This window comes from Piliocolobus tephrosceles, chromosome 21 (genome assembly GCF_002776525.5).
Source record: "Piliocolobus tephrosceles isolate RC106 chromosome 21, ASM277652v3, whole genome shotgun sequence".
Lineage (NCBI taxonomy): Eukaryota > Metazoa > Chordata > Mammalia > Primates > Cercopithecidae > Piliocolobus > Piliocolobus tephrosceles.
The window spans coordinates 17,306,083-17,317,239 of record NC_045454.1 but is presented as its reverse complement, the minus strand read 5'-3'; the positions used below and the strand labels follow the sequence as shown (position 1 = coordinate 17,317,239).

The 11,157-nt window shown below is 44.7% G+C and overlaps 1 non-coding gene across 1 annotated transcript; it reads right to left on the bottom strand.

Annotated features, from left to right (window-relative positions):
• Window positions 1–5,851: 5,851 nt before the first annotated feature.
• LOC111554150 lies at window positions 5,852–5,958 on the bottom strand. The gene has a single exon (XR_002735163.1). It is a non-coding gene; the product is annotated as a U6 spliceosomal RNA (small nuclear RNA).
• Between the last annotated feature and the right edge of the window lie 5,199 nt (window positions 5,959–11,157).

Below are 11,157 nucleotides of genomic sequence, written 5' to 3'. Positions count from 1 at the left end.
AAAACAGGTATCGGGAAGCCATTTTTCATAACCTTCCAGTTTCTGGTGCCCAACGTGGGGCATCTCTCACTTTTTACGCTGAGACTGCTTCAGCAGCAGGCTCCTGGCATGCCTGACCAAACACTGGCCATAGCTAAGGTTTCCTACCACATTAGCCCCCCAGATCTCTGCCTGTAGAGCCCAGCGGAAGCAAGATAGGGAAGGGTCTCTTTGTCTTTTTCCCTTTTCTAAGTTTGGATTAGCAGGAGAAAATGTGTACAAACTAGTTCTTGTATAATAACTCTGGCTTTTTGTTTGGTTATTTTTTTTGGTGGTGGAGGGCGGTATTCTTGTTTTCTGATTCCTCTCCTCCCAGAGATGGTCATTATTTTCCTATGTCTGTGTCTTTTGTGTCGTGTCAAAGAGAAGAGAATCATAGGACAAGAACACAAGCCTCAAAGACTGGTGAGTTCACACTTCTCAGCAGACCAACGTCTGTTCAGACTAATTTTGCTATGGGTCCCCAAGACAAAAACCAGATGAGGTGCTCCTTGGGTCTTGTTTTGTGTCCTGAGAGTTTGGCTTTTCCATCAGTGAGAACACTCTGGCCTCTGCCAGCTGAGGGTGCACGTGTCGGTTTGTGCCGGCCAGCCAGTCAAATAGGCTGGAAGCCCACAGTGCTGAGTGACAAGCGGCATTCTCTTTGTCCAACCGTGCCAGCTCTCAAGAGAGTTTGGTCCCAATAGCCATCCCAATCCGCAAGGGCTTTGTTGTCTCAACCTTTAATTGACAGTACTAGGAAAGTCGAATCCCAGTAGTGCTTGCTTGGTGTCACAGATTAGTGGGTCAGTGAGTGTCGTGGGAGACTGGAGACACCATTTACACAAACACTATCCTTAATGCCTGTAGCAACAAAGGTCTTTGCTTTCTTTTTTTTTTTTTTTTTGAGATGGAGTCTCACCCTGTCGCCCAGGCTGGAGTGCAATGGCTTGATCTTGCCTCACTGCAACTTCCGCCTCCTGGGTTCAAATGATTCTCCTGCCTCAGCCTCCCGAGTAGCTGGGATTATAGGTGCCCGCCACCACACCCAGCTAATTTTTGTATTTTTAGTAGAGACAGGGTTTTACCATGTTGGCCAGGCTGGTCTTGAACTCCTGACCTTGTGATCCGCCTGCCTCAGCCTCCCAAAGTGCTGGGATTAGCCACCGTGCTCGGCCTAAACAGCTGTCTTATCGGTACCTATGGAAAAGATCAAGAGGAAAAGAGGACAGAAAAGGGTATAACAGCTAGTCATAGAGACTCCTCTAGCAAGATTAAAAGCAGAAATCAGATTACTTTTTTTTTTTTTTTTTGAGACAGAGTCTCGCTCTGTCACCCAGACTGGAGTGTAATAGCGTGATCTCAGCTCACTGCAACCTCCATCTCCCAGGTTCAAGCGATTCTCCCTGCCTCAGCCTCCTGAGTGACTGACATTACAGGCACCCACCACCATACCCGGATAATTTTTGTATTTTTAGTCGAGACGAGGTTTCACCATGTTGGTCAGGCTGGTCTCGAACTCCTGACCTCAGGTGATCCGCCCGCCTCGGCCTCCCAAAGTGCTGGGATTACATGCATGAGCCACCGTGCCTGACCCAGATTACTTATTTATGTATTTATTTATTGAGACAGAGTCTTGCTGAGTCACCCAGGCTGGATGGAGCGCAGCGTCGCAATCACCACTCACTGCAGCCTCTGCCTCCTGCACTCAAGTGATCCTCCCACCTCAACCTCCCAAGTAGCAGGGTCTACAGGCATGTGCCACCACTCCTGGCTAATTTTTTTAGTTTTGTAGAGACAGGGTCTTGCCATGCTGCCCAGGCTGCTCTTAAACTCTTGGTCTCAAGTGATCCTCCTGCCCTGGCCTCCCAAAGTGCTGGGATGACAGGCATGAACCACCATGCCTGGACCACTAGTGTAAATTAAATATAGTCACATGTCACTTAATGATGAGAATATGTTCTGAGAAATTCCTTCATTAGGCAATTTTGTCATTCTGTGAACATCAGAGAGTATATTTATGCAAAGTTAGATCACATAGCCTACTATATACCTAGGCTGTAAGTTATAGTCTATTGCTATAAACTTGTACCGCATGTTGTTGTACTGAATACCGAAGGCAATTATAACACAATGCTGTTTGCTTGTTTTTATGTTTTTGAGACCAAGTCTTGCTCTGTCACCCATGCTGGAGTGAGTGGCACCATCTTGGCTCACTGCAACCTCTGCCTCCTGGATTCAAGCAATTCTCCTGCCTCAGCCTCCCAAGTAGCTGGGATTACAGGTGCACACCACCATGCCTGGCTAATTTGTTGTATTTTTGGTAGAGATAGGGTTTCGCCATGTTGACCAGGCTGGTCTCGAACTCCTGACCTCAAGCAATCTGCCTGCCTCGGCCTCCCAAATGCTGGGATTACAGGCATGAGCCATCATGCCTGGCCAAGTGTTTATATTAAACATAGAAAAGGTACAATAAAAGATAAATGTGAGCCGGGCGCGGTGGCTCAAGCCTGTAATCCCAGCACTTTGGGAGGCTGAGACGGGCAGATCACGAGGTCAGGAGATCCAGACCATCCTGGCTAACACGGTGAAACCCCGTCTCTACTAAAAATACAAAAAAAACTAGCCGGGCGAGGTGGCGGGCGCCTGTAGTCCCAGCTACTCCGGAGGCTGAGGCAGGAGAATGGCGTAAACCCGGGAGGCGGAGCTTGCAGTGAGCTGAGATCCGGCCACTGCACTCCAGCCCGGGCGACAGAGCAAGACTCCGTCTCAAAAAAAAAAATAAATAAATAAAAAAAATAAAAAAATAAAAGATAAATGTGGGCCGGGCATGGTGGCTCACACCTGTAATCCCAGCACTTTGGGAGGCTGAGACAGGTGGATCACCTGAGGTTAGGAGTTCAAGACCAGCCTGGTCAACATGGTGAAACCCCATCTCTAATAAAAATACAAAAATTAGCTGGGTGTGGTGGCGGGCATCTGTAATCCCAGCTACTTGGGAGGCTGAGGCAAGATCATTGCTCGAACCTAGGAGGCAGAGGTTGCAATGAGCTGAGATCGCACCATTGCACTCCAGCCTGGACAACAGAGCGAGACCCTATCTCAAAAAAAAAAAAAAAGATAAAAGGGGTGCACTTGTAGAGGGCATTTCCATTTCAACGTTATGGGACCACCATCATCTATGTGGTGCATCATTCATTAAACATCGTTATGCAGTGGATGACTGTATGCCTAAAACTACTGGAAACATAGGAAGTAATCCAAATGCTTTTCAGGTTCACATGACTTGGGTACATCTTTGGTAAATAAAACTAGTTTAATATTGTTGGTTTAATGAAAAACAGCTCTGTGTTCTGATTTACAAAAAAAAAAAAAAAATTAAACAAAAAACCCAAAAAACCCTATACATGTATTTCATGTTATGGTCCTTGCTTAAGTGATGGCTGCCTGACATGCATTTGATGTAAAAATGGTGAATAGCAGGGACAGGCACAGTGGCTCATGCCCGTAATCCCAGCACTTTGGGAGGCCAAGGTGGGCAGATTACTTGAAGTCAGGAGTACAGGACCAGCCTGGCCAACAGAGTGAAACCCAGTCTCTACTAAAAATACAAAAAAATTAGCCAGGCGCGGTGGCTCATGGCTGTAATCCCAACACTTTGGGAGGCCAAGGTGAGTGGATCACGAGGTCAGGAGTTCAAGATCAGCCTGGCCAAGATGGTGAAAACCCGTCTTTACTAAAAATACAAAAATTAGCTGGGCGTGGTGGCAGGCACCTGTAATCCCAGCTACTCTGGAGGCTGAGGCAGAGAACTGCTTGAACCCGGGAGGCAGAGGCTGCAGTAAGGCAAGATTGCGCCACTGCACTCCAGCCTGGGCAACAGAGTGCGACTCCATCTCAAAACAAAAACACAAAAAAATTAGCCTGGTGTGGTGGCGGGCACCTGTGGTCCCAGCTACTCAGAAGGCTGAGGCAGGAGAATTGCTTGAACCTGAGAGGTGGAGGTTGCAGTGAGCAGAGATCGCGCCACTGCATTCCGGGTCGAGTGACACAGCGTGACTCCATCTCCAAAAAAAAAAAAAAAAATTAGTTGGGTTTGGTGGTGCACACCTGTAATCCCAGCAACTCAGGAGGCTAAGGCAGGAGAATGGCTTGAACTCAGAGGCAGAGTTTGCAGTGAACCAAGATCCTGTCACTACATTCCAGCTTGGGTGACAGAGTGAGACAATGTCTCAAAAAAAAAAAAAAAGGGTGAGTAAGGAAATGACTTGGGAGAGCTGACTTTGTCTAATGTCTCATGAAACTTCCATGACTAATCTAAGCATAATTGTTAAGAACATGTGAAATAAATAAATGTAAATAGGACCAAAGTTTATAAATGAAATTTTCAACAACAACTGTGCTTTATGCTTGAACCTGGGAGGCAGAGGTTGCAGTGAGCTGAGATCACGCCATTGCACTCCAGCCTGGGCAATAAGAGTGAAACACTGTTTCAAAAAAAAAGAAAAAATGATTGTGGTTTATAAATATCTCTTTCAAAAGGTTTCCCAACCTCCTGGGTAACTATACCCCTGGATGGCAGATATTCATTAAATATCCAGGTCATTTCCAAATAAAACAAAATACTGAAGCATTCATTGCTGAACACAGACAGGCACAAGTTTATTTACCTTCGGCTTCTTAAAATTTATAGAAAGAAATAATATATTAGGGTCCATAGGTAAATATGTCCTGTTTCATACTGAAAAACTGTTCTGCGCGAAAACACGTTTCTAGAAATTATGTGTCTTCATAAAATGTTAGCACATGACAGTTCAAAATCGCTGACTTCCTAGGTTTTCACTGTAGAGTTGCTAAAACTCTAATATATAATTAAAACTACTATAAGTGATTCTGTATGCAAAGTGTACAAGGAAAGTAAGATGTTACGAGGTATGAAGATGTGGGGGGGCGTTTGTTGAGGAAAAATGACTTTGCCGAGTTTAGAAGTTGTTGCAGAATGAAGGAAGGAAGAAAAGATATAGGTAAAACTGAATGCATATAAAAGTTGGAAAGAGAGAATCTTTTGTGGTCAAACTGACCAAAATTGAGTGAATTTATTATGTCTTAAAAATGACCCTTAATATCAAGGGTACACTGATGCAAAACTAGAATTTGGTATTATATTTTAAAATGCAACATTTTCTTGTAGTATTGATAAGAAAGAGTGATTTTCTTTTTCATCTTTTAAGTAATCTGCCTTAAAAAACCTGTCTTATCAAAATAATTTTCCCAGCACTTTGGGAGGCCGAGGCGGGCGGATCACAAGGTCAGGAGATCAGACCATCCCGGCTAACATGGTGAAACCCCGTCTCTACTAAAAATACAAAAAAAATTAGCCAGGCGTGGTGGCGGGCGCCTGTAGTCCCAGATACTCGGAAGCCTGAGGCAGGAGAATGGCATGAACCCGTGAGGCGGAGCTTATAGTGAGCCGAGATCATGCCACTGCACTCCAGCCTGGGCAACAGAGCGAGACTCTGTCTCCAAAAAAAAAAAAAGAGAGCTAATATATATATTTTTTACAACTATGTAACTTTCTCTATTTGCCTTTGAAGCCTTTTAATAATTACCCTGGTGATTATGAAATGAATATTAATAAATATTAAATGCTCATTAAATATTTAAATAAAATATTAAATGATTATAAAATGAAGAGTTGATTAAATAGGATCTCAGATCACTATATCATTCAATAATTACTCTGGTAACCAGACTAATTATTAGTGACCTAAATTAATAGTTACCTGAGATCCTACGTAATCAAATGTTTTCCTTTTTTCTTTTCTTAATTTTAAAAAATATGGAAGGGCTAATGAATTTGCGAGTTATCCTTGCACAGGGGCCATGCTAATCTTCTCTGTATCGTTCCAACTTTAGTATATGTGCTGCCAAAGCAAGCACTAATCAACTGTTTTAAGACTTTTTTTACATTTTTTACAAACTTCCTAAAATCAAATTCTAAATTCAGTCTTTTGACCTTGAATTAACTTTGGAATTTGCCAGTTGAGCCCCTGGAAAGCTCAAAAGATGCGTTTCTCACCTTGAAAAAGAGAGACATTAGCCAGGCACAGTGGCTCATGCCTGTAATCCCAGCACTTTGGGAGGTCGAGGCAGGTGGATCATGAAGTCAGGAGTTGAAGACTAGCCTGGCCAACATGGCAAAACCCCATCTCTACTAAAAATACAAAAAAAAAAAAATTAGTCAGGCATGGTGGCAGGAGCCTATAATCCCAGCTACTTGGGAGGCTGAGGCAGGAGAATCGCTTGAACCCGGGGGGTGGAGGTTGCAGAGAGCCGAGATCACGCCATTGCATCCCAGCCTGGGTGACAGAGCGAAACTCCATCTCAAAAAAGAGAGAGACATTAGACTAATTAGGCTTATTTGAAATGTTAAATTAAATGGGAAACATTGTCAAATAACAACTGATACTAAACATTAAGTTATATTTATGAACCCAGGGTAGGAGGTGATGAGGGTGATAAAAAACCATTTTTTAATAAGTTTATGGCCAAGTGCGATGGCTCATGCTTGTAATCCCAGCACTTTGGGAGGGCGAGGCGGATGGATCATGAAGTCAGGAGTTCCAGACCAGCCTAGCCAACACGGTGAAACCCCATCTCTACTAAAAATACAAAAATTAGCTGGGCGTGGTGGCGGGCACCTGTAATCCCAGCTACTTAGGAGCCTGAGGCAGGAGAATCACTTGAACCTGGGAGGCGGAGGTTGCGGTGAGCCGAGATCGCGCCACTGCACTCCAGCCTGGGCAAACACAGCTAGACACCATCTCAAAAAAAAAAATAAATAAGTTATATTTCTGGATATGTTACTGATATGAATGTTCTAAAAATTATGAGATTCCTAGAAATCTAATGTTATGTCATATTTTTGTTACTATGTTAACATGATTTTTGCCACAGAAATAACCAGGTTTCCTTGTCAATTGCTGGTCATAATGAACTCTCATCAGATTTTTAAACCATGGCCATTCTGTCTTGCTCATCGATAGTGTTTTGTTACTTCTCTAAAAGCATTTGCAATCAGCTATTGCCCCAAATTGCTTCAAGATGACTCTGACAAGTAGTCTGGAATAGAAGGTCAACACTGGACTGGGTAAGAATTTCCAGAACTGTAGTGGAAAAACTGGACTCAGAAAACTGCTGACTTGGCTAGGCGCGGTGGCTCACACCTGTAATACCAGTACTTTGGGAGGCCCAGACAAGCAGATCATTTGAGGCCAGGAGTTTGAGACCAGCCTGGCCAACCTAGAGAAACCGTGTCTCTACTAAAAACACACACACACACACCCAAAAATTAGTTGGATGTGGTGGTGCACACCTGTAATCCCAGCTACTCCAGAGGCTGAGGCACAAGAATCGCTTTAACCCGGGAGGTGGAGGTTACACTGAGCTGAGGCACTCTAGCCTGGGTAACAGTGAGACTCTGTCTCAGAAAAAAAAAAAAAAGAAATCCTGCTAACTCAACATCAAGAACAATAAGAATTACATGGGACTGAGCTGATGGATTGTAACTTTTTTTTAATACCTACAGTATTATAGTGCCATAGGCATAGTTTGATGGCAAGTCCCTGGCTCCATAACCTTGAGAGGCTTTTATTATTTATTTATTTATTTTTGACACAGAGTCTCACTCTGTCGCCCAAGCTGGAGCGCAGTGGCGCAATCTCGGCTCTCTGCAACCTCCACCTCCCAGGTTCAAGTGATTCTCCTGCTTCAGCCTCCCAAGTAGCTGGGATTACAGGCACCCACCACCATGCCTGGCTAATGTTTGTATTTTTCGTAGAGATGGGGTTTCGCCATGTTGGTCAGACTGGTTTCGAACTCCTGACCTCATGATTCGCCCGCCTTCCAAAGTGCTGGGATTGAAGGCGTAAGCCACTGCGCCTGGCCTGAGAGGCTTTGCCTGCCCAACACAGAGAAACCCCATCTCTACTAAAAATACAAAAATTACCTGGGCATGGTGGTGCACGCCTGTAGTCCCAGCTACTCAGGAGGCTGAGGCAGGAGAATCACTTGAACCTGGGAGGCGGAGGTTGCAGTGAGCCGAAATCACTCTACTACACTCCAGCCTGGGTGACAGAGCAAGACTCTGTCTAGGAAAAACAGAAAAAAAAAAAAAGGTCCAATCTGGGCCAGGTGCAGTGGCTCATGCCTGTAATCCCAGCACTTTGGAAGGCCAAGGCAGGCGGATCACTTGAGGTCAGGAGTTGGAAAACAGCCTGGTCAACGTGGAGAAACCCCGTCCCTACTAAAAATACAAAACATTAGCCGGGCAGGTAGTGGGCCCCTGTAATCCCAGCTACTCAGAAGGCTGAGGCAGGAGAATCGCTTGAACCCAGGAGACAGAGGTTGCAGTGAGCCAAGAATGCACCACTGCACTCCAGCCTAGGCGACAGAGCAAGACTTTGTCTCCAAAAAAAAAAGAAAAAAGAAAAGAACCTTTACAATCAATCATTATTCTTACTGCTCTTACATAAACAATCAGGCCAAGTTTAATAAGAGACCAACCTTATTTTGCAACAAATTCATCTTTTTTTTCTTGAAACAGGGTCTTCTGCTCTATCACCCAGGCTGGAGTACAGTGGTAGGAGCACCGTTCACTACAGCCTCCACCTCCCAGGCTCAGATGATCCTTCTGAGGTCAGCCTCCTGAGTAGTCGGGACTACCGGCGTGTGCCAACACGTCTAATTTTTTTGTATTTCGTGTGCCACCACGTCTGATTTTTTTGTATTTTTTGTAGAGATGGGGTTTTGCCACATTGCCCAGGCTGGTCTTCTGGACTAAAGCAATCTGCTCCTGCCTCGGCTCCCAAAGTGCTGGGATTACAGGCATGAGCCACCACTCCTGGCAACAAATTGTGATTGTGATTGTGTTTAGCAGAAATGGGGGTGACTGTACAGAGAAAAATTATGTTTCAGAAGAAAACTATAGTGTATCCGTTATTAGATTCTAGTTCATTGTTTTGGAGGGTTTGTTATTTACCTGGAAACTTGAGTGGATCCTGAATTCTTCCAGTTTCCTCAAATGTCTGGCTATGACTCTCCAAACTAACATTTCCAGTTTTTCTCCCTTCTGACTTGGAGTTACTGAAATTAAGACTTCCTTTCCTGAAGCCCTGCAAGCTAAAACTAGAAGACTTGATAGAAACTTCAGATAAATCACCCACAAACACTTATAGACTACCTTCATACCTACCGATATACAAACTAATCAGAAAGTTCACTGGGTTCACACCTGTAATCCCAGCATTTTGGGAAGCCGGGGTGGGAAGACCACCTGAGGTCAGGAGTTCAAGACCAGCCTGGGCAACATGGCAAAATCTCATACAAAAATTAGATGGGCGGGGTGGCGGGCACCTGTAATCCCAGCTTCTTGGGAGGCTAAGGTAGGAGAATTGCTTGAACCCAGGAGGCGGAGGCTGCAGTGAGCCAAGATTGTGCCACTGCACTCCAGCCTGGGCAACAAGAGCAAAACTCCATCTAAAAAAACAAAAAAGGCCAGGCGCAGTGGCTCACACTTGTAATCCCAGCACTTTGGGAGGCCAAGGCAGGCGGATCACGAGGTCAGGAGATCGAGACCATCCTGGCTAACACGGTGAAACCCCATCTCTACTAAAAATACAAAAAAATTAGTCGGGCATGGTGGCAGGCACCTGTAGTCCCAGCTACTCGGGAGGCTGAGGCAGGAGAATGGTGTGAACCCGGGAGGCGGAGCTTGCAGTGAGCCGAAATTGTGCCACTGCACTCCAACCTGGGCGACAGAGCAAGACTCCATCTGAAAATAAATAAATAAATAAAAATATAAATACAAAATACAAAAAAAATTAGCCAGGTGTGGTGGTGCATGCCCGTAGTCCCAGCTACTCAGGAGATCGAGGCAGGAGAATCGCTTGAACCAAAGAGGTGGAGGTTGCAGTGAGCTGAGATCGTGCCACTGACTCCAGCCTGGGCAACAGAGCGAGGCTCTGTCTAAAAACAAGATAATAAAAAGTTCACTGGAACCCCTGATGCAAACTGCAACCAGGAAAATCTGTGTCAAATTGTCACGGCCTGCTCCTACTCCAGCTGAAAATGCTTTGAGCCCAACATCTAGAAATCATCTCAATTGGCTGCCCTCCAGGTTCAGAAACTAGTTTACAGACTGCTCCAAACATTAACCTTATCCTTTTGTTTCCTCTTATTAAATACCTGTTTGCTTGTGCCATACAGAGGACTGACCATGATGGGAGCCCCCCTGCCACACCACCTCCTGGAATGAGACAGAACTGATAAATTGGACTGACCTAGTCCCAGGTCTCAAACTATTCAAACACTAATCTGATTTTTCCCTCATCCACCAGCAACTCAACTTTTAGCATGTGGAACTTCTAGAGAAGTTTCAGATAGGAGAAGTGAAGAAGTTCGAGAAATGCCATCCCAAAATACGCCCCTTTGATATACTGATTACTTCAAAAGAGGGAACCTAGGGAGCAGCAAGGGCAGAGAGGACTTTCTCTGACCTTCCCTTATCTGCCTAAACATGGATCCTCCAAAAGGAACTCCAATGTCATGAATCCCCTCCCCAGGAATCTTCTCAATCAGGGAAGATGAGCTCAGATCACAGGAGATGAGACAGGAGGTTGGCACCACGCCCAGATCTACTCTTCTGGGACAACTTTTCTTAACTAAGAGACTTATAATCTGCTTAACAAGACAACTTTTATTCACCAGAGATTTCCTCCCTGCACCCTCCCATAATTTAGGTCACCACCACCTCGCAGAAGCTGCAAGCTCCTCTTCTTTTCTGTAGCTCAGTATGCTATAGGAGCTTCAATCATCTGGCCCTTCTTTGCATCTCATATATTGTGGGGCTCCTGTGCATACTTACATAATTAAAGTGAGTTTTTTCTCCTGTTAATCTGCCTTATGTCAATTTAATATGTAGCCTAAAGAACCTAGAAGGGTAGAAGGAAGCCATTTTTTGCTCCCCTACACCAGGCACATAGTTGGGACTTGGGGATCAAAAAATATTTGTTTACCAAATGTGGTTTTGATTAGGAAGGTTAAATCTCTGTACTAGACTAATTTTTATTCCAGGTCTGA